The sequence below is a fragment of the Aythya ferina genome, assembly GCF_964211825.1.
Source record: "Aythya ferina genome assembly, chromosome: 7".
NCBI lineage: Eukaryota > Metazoa > Chordata > Aves > Anseriformes > Anatidae > Aythya > Aythya ferina.
Genome location: NC_140302.1, coordinates 9,728,099 through 9,740,467, shown reverse-complemented (window position 1 = coordinate 9,740,467; position 12,369 = coordinate 9,728,099). Strand labels below are relative to the sequence as shown.

Sequence of the window (12,369 nt, the reverse complement as noted above, 5' to 3'; positions counted from 1 at the left end):
ACAGTTGGTTTCCAAACTGAGCAACAATTCACTGGCCTTTGATTTAATGATTTTCTGTAAAATCTATTTCTGGACTAGTAAATGCCTTTCAAGTATTCATATCAGAACATCACTAATGTTGTGCAACACGCATAATATTAACCAAGTACATCTTGCACAAATAGTTATTTCTCCAAAAATCCAAGATCCTTATTCAGGATCAAAACACAAGCTGGTATTTCACATTTTACCAAAGTTACTAGAATCCATCTTCTGCAAGAATTTTCTATTACTTGCTTTAGCTGGCTGTAGCACACAGCCATAATGAAAGGCTGCTCTCACAACTGCAGTTGCTTTAGAGGTTTGGGAAATACAGTATGGATGAGTAAATTCTATGGCAGACAAAAGTCATTTACAATACCAAAGGACCATTATTTTCTTACTTTTACAAAAAGGTGACTCAAAAATGAAAGTTATAAACATGTGGATGCTGACTGCACATTCCTAGACACAAAATGGGATATCACTGGTGTTCGGAACAACAGTGGGAGATAAGACTGCTGTGCTTTTGCCTTGGTATTGTGGGAGACAGGGTGGTGAGAAGGTATCATTCACAAAATGAACACAATTTTATGCAAATCAGTTGTAGGTGTTACTTACATACATTTCATTCTCCACAAGTGGACATTAGCACTAGAGTTCAAGAGTCACACTTCCTCTTGCATTTTGAGGTCTAGTGAGGTATTTTTCATTTGTCAGCATCATTAAGCAACTCAAGTTACATGCTTAACTGAAAAATCCAGCCAGCCACCCAAAGGAGTCATACCAGAGATACGAAGTCGCACGCTTGAAGGCTGTGCAAAACTAGAAGCCACCTGAACAGTTTCAGAAGCCAAATAGCACAGAACCCTCAAGACCTCTTTACACCAACAGCTCAAAAGTTCATTCTCCCCCTCACTGTTTACATAGAATTCCTCCAGAGTAACAAATATTTAACCTTCCTATAAACACAAACAAGTATTTTCTAGTATGACTGAGTCTATGGCACCAGACTTCTTCCATTCCCCCCCCCCCCCCCCCCCCAAGATACAGATATGTCCCACAAATTCCAACTATTTCTTCATTTTCTTCATTACACAACTACATCCTTCATGTGGTGTCAGTTTGTTTTTGTGAGGTGCAACCTAAGTGGTGATAGGATATATTAAACAGGTAATCTCTGCTGATACTTTTATAGCTCAGGAAGAAGTTGTCTCCATACAATTTCTCTATAAAACTGAAACCTCCAAAGGATAGCGTGCAATATGCTTTTGATGTAAGCATTGTATTTTAAACAAAAATCACCTTTTTTTTTTTTTTAAACTACATGATAACAACACCGGAGACTTGAATACAAGTCAGTTGCTCTTCTTGTAAATGCAGCAAAATTACCAGGTTGTTTGGGGATCTTAGCTACTGAAAAATATATGCTTCTCTGTCTACAAGTTAGAAAGTAAATTTTTTCAGAGATAAAGCTCCTTCTAGTAATTATAACCTTCAGACTCGGGCCAAGCTGGTTCTGTACAATAGTGAATGGCACTACAAAGATCACAGATGGTTCACTGCACATGCTTGCTTCTTACTGTGGCTACAGAAGCAGCATACCCACCCCTTTCTTTATAGGACTGTACAAATGTCAGCCAAGCAAAAACTTTCACAGCCATTATGGATAAGAAGCAAGGTTGTTAATTTACTAGAGCACTACCATAAAAAAAAAAATCAAGATAAAATTTCACAGTATTTTAAATTTGGGAAAACTGAAGCAATACATCTGAACTCAAAGTTTAAGAGTTCCTTAGCATTTGCCTAGGAAGAAATTAAGATATGCTACATAAAGGAAATTACCATTAGCTTTTTTAATAGATAAGCCTTTACATTTCAATGGTTTAGATAGATGTTAGTTTAGCAAGTGAGTTAAGCTTTAACAGAGCACAGGTGACACTGAGTAACTATCAACACAGCTGACCGAACCAAAGGTGCCTTTTAGATGTAAATTTCCCCATTTCAAAGACAGGTAACCTTTCACCGCCTCCTCCACCTCACTGACTTCAAGGCAGAAATACACTTAGACCATTTATTCAAAAGAATTTAATTGATGAGACTTGAAATCTGCAGATTGCAAAAGGCCAGCTGTGTCCTGGGCTGCATCAACAGAGGCATGGCCAGCAGGTCAAGGGAGGCAACTGTCCCCCTTGGTTCTGCCCTTACAAGACTCCACTTGGAGTGCTGCATCCAAGTCTGGGGCCCCCAGCAATAGGGCATGGAACTGATTGAGTGGATCCCGAGGAGGGCCATAAAGATGAGATGGCTGGAGCACCTCTCCTATGAACAAAGGCTGAGAGAGCTGGGGATGTTCAGCCTGCAGAAGAGAAGGATCCAGGTAGACCTCACCAGAGGCTTTCGGTACTTAAAGAAGCTTATCAGAAGATGGAGAGCAACTTCTTACACAGACAGTCACAGGACAAGGAATAATGGTTTTAAACTAAAAGAAATGACATTGTTTAGTAGGCAACTTGAAGATTTTTGCTTGGCAAGTAAAAATAGAGATTGTCCTTAAGTAGTATCCTTCACTGCTAAGAAATGCAAAGCCATTTGTACTGCTGTATAGAACAGTTGTGTTATACCAAGTTTACCTTATTTTTATTCCCCGGTCACAACTCAGCTATTTAAGACTATAAATGTTAAAATGAAAGACCATAAAGAAAGGCCTTGATTCACATTTATCTTTCAAAAACCGATCTTGTTCTAAGACAACATTAGTATTTATCAAAGGGGTGGGGAAATATCATGTGAGACTTAGAAGGAACTGTACAGTACCTACTCAACAACAAATCTTTTATGAGGCAAAATACAATTTTGCAGGGACTGAACAGCTCCCTTTTAAAAGTTACCTACATTTTTTCCATATTACTTCATATTTCAGGTCTAATTCCAGGCTCCGTGACAGAAATTTGCCACCATGCTTTGTACTAGTTAACAGTGCTTGCTCTAATTCAAAGACTGGTCTAATACCTTTACCTTTAGAAGACACTACTGACTTCTCAGGCCAAGAACTAAATTTCAAGAGCAGCACTATTGGTGGAAGGCTTGTCATTGGTCTTTAAGATTAGAAGAACTTTACAAGCACTGATGAAAAAACATTCCTCTTTAGTGTAGGAATCAAACCACCTCCCAGCTGAGGAGTCAAAGCTCTGTCCACTGGGGTCCCATTTGCTATTCACTGGAAGACCAGGGAGTAGCTGAACCGTGACGTTTGTCCTCCAACAGATCAATTCAGAATTGGCAGTGCATGCAATTATGATCTGATAGGGAAAGTCATTTTGGTCCCTCTTACCTCCAGAATTTATATTCTTATTTTATTTATATTCTTATTAATTTATATTATCTTATGATCTATCTTGGATGGAAAAACAAAATGGAAAGATGAGTGCAGATGCAGCCCAAGAAATTACACTAGTTTAAGTTGATCTGACATGTCTTCTCAGCATTCCCAAAGGCAGTCCTGTCTACACTAGCACATGCCCAAGCAGCTCATGCCAATTCCAACATCTATTTCATTTAAGTAATTTCACCTCACTGAGTATATTAGAAAGCTTTATAACCAAATACAGTCACAGATCAAGTTATATTACTTTCTCTTCGTTTGTCATCTTCAGACTTCCTTTAAGAGTCTGATTTCATACATGTTAAGTAGATGGAAAGAACTGAAATAAAATCTACTGGAAAAACCTACTTAACTGATATTTGATAATCATTCCTTTCATCCGAACTGATGTATTGAAATACCTTACAGAGGCAGCTACAGTAAGTGTTTGTTATTCCCACGGGGAGAACTTCTGCTTATTTCTTTAATTTCCACGGATTATCTTAATTCTACAGAACCTGGAAAATTCTACACTAATTTTTCATTAGTTTTCTTTAATACTCTACAAAAAAGTGAACTGTAGTTCCATTAGAGCTCATGGATTCTGTTCCTAGGAAGAAAAATAGCTGAGTAAGATTATGCTCTGATACAAAGGATAAACATTCAAGACAATAAATTTTAGTTATCACTTTAGACAATCTTAAGACTTCTCTCTTGAGAAAACCTTACTTTGGAGAGGAAAAACTCTATTAGCTGGTTAGAAAATGCAAGTTCTGAGTTCCTAATTTCTCAGAGAATAAATACTGTATATTCGCATAATTTGTCCTACATTCATTACCAACTGGAAGATCGCAAAAACAGATCAAGTTCTGAACGATACTTAGTGTGTTTGTCCTCCCCATACCTTTAAGTAGGGAAGGAATTATCACCCCTTTCTTATAGAAACTGAGGCCAAGAAATATTAAGTGATTTACTTCAGCTCACAGAATCAGCTGAAGCTAGCAGAGAACTCATTTTGTGCAAACATTTAATGCTTATCCTTCAAACATTGCACAGCCATAGCCCAATGTGTAGTTCTTTGACTTAAGGTAACTATCACAGAAATATCCTTTTTAACTTTTCAGCTTACCTGTTGACATTTTAATATTTACCACCTTTGTTTAGCTGCCCATTTCTATATCTAATTTCCTCTCTACCTGTAGTGTAAGACACTGTCCTCAAGCATTTATTCCTTATTCCAGGTCTGAGGTACTAATTTATACAAGCATAAATAGCCAATTAATTCAAATTTGGTATTAACATAGTGTGCTTAGTGTTCTTTTTGTTCAGTTCTTGAACCTCATACCATTTCAAACAAACATGTTCTCTCTTTATAAACTAACAGCTTCTTTATGTACTGTGCAGAACCAACCCACACAAAGGTTAAGATTTTCAAAATGTTGCAAACTACCTTTTGATTTATTTCCTCAGATACTGTGCTATATTCTGATGTGGCTTTAAGACTTGCATGTTCTGGGAGAAAAAAAAGGCGATGAGGGTACAACATTTTGCTAAAAAATCTTTTTCTTTTCGTTAACAGGCCCATTAATTTCCTTGACTTAAAATAACCTCCACTGAATTAGCCACGTAATAAACAAGAATAAATTAAATCTAGTACTAAATAACACTAATGGACTTGCACTACAAGTATTGGTTCACTGCCAAGTGATGCATGAAGTGTACAGAGGGAAAAGAAACGGTGAAGGAGACTGGCTTTCTCCCTCCTTCCCCTCTATTACCTTCATGACGCATTTATCACATGGAAGCAGCAGCTCCATTTCTGCTTATATAGCCTACAGTTTTTATATAGCCCAGTGTTACATTTAAGTAACTGCCATAATAGCAGTATATCCTATAAACTTGAGGTGATCGTGTGTTCAAGAAAGTTAGTTTCTCTAATGATAACTGTGAACAATGTAAAAGTGTATGTTTAGACAGCCAGTTAGACTTCCTTTACTGAAGACAAACGCCAGTTTATCTAAAAAACTGATAAGGCAAAACAAAAGAAATCAAGGTAAGTGCTTTTACAAATTCCATGACCATTTTAAACTGGCAGTCAGATGACAGCAATATAATATTCCTTCCAAAAGCAAAAAAAATCAGTTACCAGCACTGATGCAGACATTCTACCTTACAAGTATTTCAAAATAAGCTTATCTCAACCTCCTGACTTTCAATGAAAAAAAATGAGAGGAGATAAAGTAAAACAGATAATAAGTAAGACATTATCTTGCCAACATTGACAAGCTTAGACAACAAAGAATAATCAAGAAATATTGAAATACAACAGTCTTCAATTTGGCATTTAAAAGGAAACGCTTATCTAAATCAGATTTTATGGCTGGGATGAAGGTTTATGGCAGTAATAGCAAAGTGTTCTCACATCAACTGGGAATACTTCTCAGATGCTCTTCATACCTCCAGAGACCACTGGACTCATCCCAGCCTTGCTCCACTGCTCCCACACTGGCACCAAGCTACAATAGCAGCAACAAGTAGTCCAGAAGCGATTCCAGGATAAGGAGGAGAAAACCAGATTTTGTCTGTGCATGTTTTGCCACAACTCTATAATGGTTATTTATTTAACATTATTGGCATGTTGGCACTTAAACACCATACAAAACAGGTCATTTTAAAGAACTCTAATATTTTACAGGAAGGCATGACTCACAAACCAAGTCATTTAACTAGAAGACAAACTAAAAAGACTGGAAAATGTCTAGCTTTTTTTGTTTGTTTTCAATTAAAACAGAAATATCTCTTCTTCTGACCTGATTTCTCATTCTGAGATTCCCTGGGGATGAGTTATGTAACACAGTAACTTTCTGCTTTGGATCTCTAGATACTGTGAAGGATGTTTAGGTCTGTGAAAGAAAAGGTATCACATGATTTTTAGCATTTAGCATAACCAGTGAAAAATTTCTGGAAGTCTCTAGTGTTGAAAACTACCAGCCAGCACGTATCTCGACTTTTCGGATCAACAACTGTTTCAACTATACCAACAAGCTTAACTCCTTCAATCTATGGCTGAGATAACAACATTTTCCAAAGGGCACTAATGCTATCATCTTTTTCGAATTAAGCATTTGAGTATTTTAAGACTTCCATATCCAATGTCTTAAAAAATGAAAGAGGATAAAGCTGATTTTGTTGTAAGAAATACAAAAGCACTACAGTAGACTAGTATCCCCTAGTCCTTAATAGCTTTGCTTATTATTTAAACAACAAACACTTCATTTATGGCAACAAGAACTTCTGATTGCCAGTTCAGTACTAAAGCAAGAAAAAACTGGTTTGCTATCTCCGATGCTGAGATTCCAGGCTGACAGAATCTCTGCTGTAATTTTCAGCCAGACAACCAAGGCCAGCAAAAGACGCAAAATAGAATTTTCATCTGTAAATGTTGCTCTCTAACAATGCTTTGTTTGCCCTAGCAAACCATACTTTCTACTCTTTATTATGCTGACTGAAATAGACAGCAATTCTAAAAAAGAAAAAAAGAGTAACTTCTGGGAAATAAATTGGCTAAAATATCTTCCCTCCTCACTCTATTTAAGGGACCAAAGCTTCAAGCTCAGTGCATCTCTGAATGTTTTTATGCCTGTACGCCTATCAGCTTTCCCATTGATAGCTTTTTCAAACGTGTTTAACAGTCGGGTGAGAATCTCAAATATATTGGCTTCTTCTAACTGTATCATCCCCTTGTTTGTCTTTGAAAGTCAAAGTGAGAAAGCACCAAGCAAAATCCAGCTATTATTCCACAAAGACTCAAAACAACTGCTTTAACAGATTCTCACTAATACAGGAACTAAGGCAAGTCTTCCAACTGACCCCTAAGAACCTCTATAGCATAACGAACTGCCATGCTCACTGAAAGGTCACCAAAATCAAATTTGTTACTGACTTCAGTGAGCTTCAGATCAGGTCTGCAGCCTCCAGATAAAATTATTTTGTCCTACCTATCTGAAAGCCAGAAATGAAGTTACCATAAATGCTATTAAAAAAGGCATTTTATATTTCAAGTGTACTATCTGACAAACAGCTATTAGTTAACATATTGACAGTAACACAGTACCAAAACATGTCACTGAAGATTTTTGCATATCTATAGACTGTCTAAACAAGAGATGAGGACATTATCTCCCGTGTACTTGAAGAGCTTTTTATATCTGTTCTGTCACAGAGCTGAAGTAAGCAGTTGGCAACCTCAGTCATCATGCACAGCAACAATATAAACAGATGGAGACAGAAGGTCTTTCAAAGCTGACAAACACAAGCACCACCACTTTTCACAGCAATCAAAAGTGTATTTACTCACCAGGCAGTTATCAGAATCGATTCAATATTTTCTGACTCTGCAGCAGAATTATTAACACTTAAAAAGCTCAGAATGCTGCCCTCTGACACTTGCTCTGAAATGCTGGTAGAGGATCCGTTCCACTTACTGAGGGCTTTTCAAGTACCTTTCACTCAGATAATTAGGAAAACCCTCTCAAGCTGACATTCTGCAAAACAACCTACTAATTCTATTGCCATAACTGTAAAATAAGAAAGGGTACCCTGTTTCTAATGTTCAGAACAAGTAAACCTTCCAATTGTTTAAATTATAATTTAATCATGATTTTGCTGCTGATTACTTTTGCAGCAATGCTTCAAGCATAGAAAGCAATCTATGCTTGAATCTATGCCTGAATCTGACAGGCTACTCATTTCCTTGTACAAGTTGCATTCCCCACTGTTATAGTGCTATAGACAGACAAAACATTTTTTTCATATATTTTTTATATATATATATATATAAGCAAGATGTTAGCAGTTTATAGTTTAGTAATCATGAAAACACACTAATTACAAAACAAAAAAAATGTTAAAAAAAAAAAAAACAATGGTATCTAAGCATCTCACTAACAACAATATATACTCGAAGTTTTGAAGTCTTATTTCAAAGTCACCAACATACCCCTTTCTCCAGCTCTGCTGCATTACAGAACTCACATCCCAAATCTCCAGCATGGGCATATCTCATTTCTGCAGCCTGCCTGGAGAGCCACTGAAGCCAAGTCTTCACAGCATGGCAAACGGCGCCAATAAAGAAAACCTGCCAGTCTGTTTCCTAACGTTGGTACGGCTGAACACAGATGAAGCTATTTAGAAGAAAAGTCACCTCTCAGACATCAGACAGTTAAGGGACTCATAGAGGTTTACCAGAAATTTAAGTTCACCTGGTGCCCTGTTAGTCTCTATGCAGGTATTTTTTAGGCATTGATACCTTACACTACCAGTGAAAAGCCTTTTCATCAGCTTCGGTCTCTAATTGGTTGTAATGAAGTGACTGAAATAAATTCAGATTTCTAGTCAAGTCCATTCTATTGGAATGCTTATATAGACAAGCCAAAATAAATCATCTTCTGGGATGTAACTAATTCATACGTTGCCTTTAACAGCAACTTATAGAACCAGCCCTCTAGCAATGCTGACTGTGAAGCCAGATGACCATGCCACACTTCTCATTTCATCCCTGTTATATCAAGCACCAACTTTGCATAAAAAAGAAAGAACGCAACAAGGAAAGCAGCACTTAGGTTCAGATCTAAATGAGAGAGTATTACTAACTAATTTGGAATGAAAGCTAGGACTAGGTCATTCTAATCACTCCTTAGATTTATGACAGTTACATTAAAACCAAGGCACAAAGCAACGCTGCATAACACTTAAGTCCAATAAAAATGTTTTTGTCATTTCTAGTGAAATTAGGAAGGGACATCTACTCACATGGAATTCAATGGGGAACATGACTTTGCTTCAACTCATCGAAGGGATTCTTAGCTGTCCCACTGTGCTGGAACATTTGTTTTACAACTCTCTACATTTTTTCCTCAAGTTATTCCAGAAATAACATGTCTTACATGTGTAAATTACCAATATATGGTTGATGCTCAAAATGAAGCTTGCTGAAACAACTGTAATTCCATCTGCAGTGTATTTCAAAATCCATTCCTGTTCCCAGAGGAATGTTTCCTCAGTTTACCAAGGAATTTACACAGTTTGCCAAGTTTCCAAATGAATTAGTTCTCTGCCTGCTATACTGATCAGCTTTACTCCTGAACGTTGCCTAACAGATGGTCCAACTGAAAACACTAAACTGGGGGTAACCCTGGGGTTAACCCTGGGTTCAATGGGGCTCAGCCAGCCAAGAAGCAGAGCTGTTAAGAGCTTCACTTGAAGCTTCTTGGATCTCTCACCTGCTTTGGTGAGCTAATACAGAGACCAGGATGTGAACAGGCAATAGCTATCCTAGCTTCTGAGAGAATTTAGCATCAGGACATCTTAGGCACATTTTAACCAACACTGACAGAGAACACTATGCCGAACCTGACCTTATAGCAATATTTTTCTCCATTTATGACATTGCTGTTAATGATGTTAAACACAGGAAAGAGATTACCCTGGTCACCTAGATACTGTGAAACAGCTAATACTTCAAGTAAGATTCTCATATTAAAGCAGACATTACTGATTTCCGATTAGATCTCATTTTATTCAACTGATCTTTAAGACTTGACACATTACATTTTACTCCATTTGCTTTGAACTTGATAATATCAACCTTAAAACTGATTTCTGTGAGGAAAGTATGATGCTGTTTATTATTCATGTATCTAAAAAGTAATCAGTTCACAGTGTATATAAAGATGTTTCAAAAGCTTAGGAAAAAACTTACACCAACTTGTTTATCTTCCTCACCTACACTCCACACATTTTCAGTAACAACTTATACCAACCTACCACATGCACAGTTAAAAATGACCACATCACAAAGACCATGAGTAATACAGACAGCTCCTAACCACACAGGCACTACTGAAAAAAAGATATATATATATACACACACACGCTTGCATCTGAAGGGAGGTACATATATTCAACACTAAACTAAAAGGCAATGCAACTCTTAGTTGTAAGAACAAATAAATTACCTCTGAAGCCATACAGGATTTTTTTCTACTGATGCTGCTCAAATACGGATCTTCTGACAGCACCACAGGTACTGCAAGAACAAAGAAGATGCTGTTAATTTTTTATCATTGCTGTTGTCATTCTCAAGCCTGATAGCCTTCTTTCCAAAGCATTTTTTGATTTTTTAGATTTCTTTATAGATTATAGATTCCTGTTTACGGAAACTTGGCTTTGACTAGTCACCACCAGCCATATAAGAAGCTTGGTATTGTATATATGATTCTTGGCAGCTTGGTTACTCTCACCTCCATGTGGGATGTGAAGCAAAAAAATATATATACAGTAGGGAACTACTGGTTTCCATAAAGAGCCTGTAAATTGTACATGCAAGTTCATTCATTCACAAAAACATGCAAAAAATGTCTACTTATTATTTAAGTCTTGTAAGTGAAAACATAAGAAATTTAGCATGCTGATTTAGTTATTAAGTATTCAGGCAGCTTCATCCTTTTGCTAAAAAACAAACTTGTTTAGAAAATAGTACAACTGTGGTACTGCCACTACGCCAAATATAATTGTATGACCAAGTCTATGGAGAGACCCACTTTTGAGGGTCCCACTCCCAGCAAAGCGCATTCACAGGTATGCATTGTAAAGATGTCCTGATGCTGCAAGCAACTGATAATAGAGTAAAGTCCATATAGATTAGAGATGCCACAGCTGAAGGCAGTGTAGCAGCTAAGGATGTCCACCTTCTCCCTCTGATCCAAGCCAATGCACTTGGGCAAACTGGTTTAACGATTTATTTTTTTTTTTCATTCAACCTTCCTGTATGAAGTGGTATTCTAGATAACCTACAGCATAAGGTGAACATCCCTAGCTCACAGGGACTACTTACCACTTAATTTACCAAGTATTACCACCTTTTTTCCTGCAGGTTCACAAAATTTAAAAGCTTTACAGAAATTCAGCTTTAGCTAGTAAGAACCTGCAAATGAGGGACATCAAATCACAGCTCAAAACTGATACAAGCACCAAGAACACCACAAAGCTTCAAAATAAAAACAAATACCATAGCGGAAATTATCTAAAACCTACATATGCTAGCAACAAAAGAGATGTGAGAATGTAAGTTTGTCTCTGACATGGTGTGAACGCCCAAATAACAAACTGGGCTAACAACAATAAAGGAGTTTGTTGTTTCCCTATCGCTTCCTATCAAGCATTTTTGTTCTCCACGCTACAACTAACACCCACCCTCATTATGAAGAGGTAACCCTTATCCTTTTAGCAGCCACAAGCATTATTATGATGCTCAGGGTTAAAAAACACCACTTGGAACAGTGCCTCACGCGAGGAGTTGCACTGCAGAAACCTATGCTTTTAGCTGACAAAACGACGCAAAAGGCACGCTGCTTTCCCCCAGCCTGGGCTAGAGACAGCTCCTGAGGGCTGAGCGCTCCTGGCTGCTGCTGCCCTGCGGCCTCCCTGCGCCCAGCCGCAGCCTCCCCGTGAGCGCCTGACCCCAGGGCAGCCCGACTTCCTCGGGCACCAACCTGGCGAGGGCGCTGCGGGGCAGAGGCGGCACGTTCCCGCACAGCCCCACTGACCTTACTGGGGGCTGCCCCGCGGAGGCCCGCCCCAGCCTCCCCTCACCTCACGGCGCTGCCAGCTGTTAACGGCCGCCTAACGGTCAGGGCGCGCGCGGCCGGAGCAAAAGGAAGCGGCGGGGGCACGCGAAGCCCCGCCCCTTCCCGCCGCCGCCCTATCAGCGCCCGAGGAGCAGGACCCTCCGCGGGGCCGCGCCCCTCCCGCCCCGCGCATGCTTACAGCACGAGCCTCCACCCCCCCCCCCCCGCCCCTCCCGCCGCCAGGCTCCCGCGCGCCGCGCCCCGTTCGGCCCCTCCGCCAATGGCGCCGGGGGCGGGGCGGGGTGCGCAGGCGCAGTGCGGGGCTGGCGGTGCCCCGGCCCCCCCCGCGCCCCCTCCCCT

General features: G+C 39.1%; 1 protein-coding gene across 5 annotated transcripts in view; it reads right to left on the bottom strand.

Moving 5' to 3' along the window:
• Positions 1-12,169, bottom strand: part of SHLD2 (shieldin complex subunit 2) — a 35,713-nt gene extending 23,544 nt beyond the window's left edge. For 3 of the 5 annotated variants that reach the window (XM_084525329.1, XM_084525333.1, XM_084525331.1), the window contains exons 1-2: positions 12,035-12,169; positions 10,399-10,469 (exon numbers count right to left, since the gene is read on the bottom strand). The gene's annotated coding sequence lies outside the window, so the exon portion shown is untranslated. Of the gene's footprint in view, positions 1-8,381; positions 8,566-10,398; positions 10,470-11,934 lie in introns of all 5 variants that reach the window. The other 2 variants (XM_084525332.1, XM_084525330.1) reach the window with 2 other exon arrangements.
• Positions 12,170-12,369: the final 200 nt, after the last annotated feature.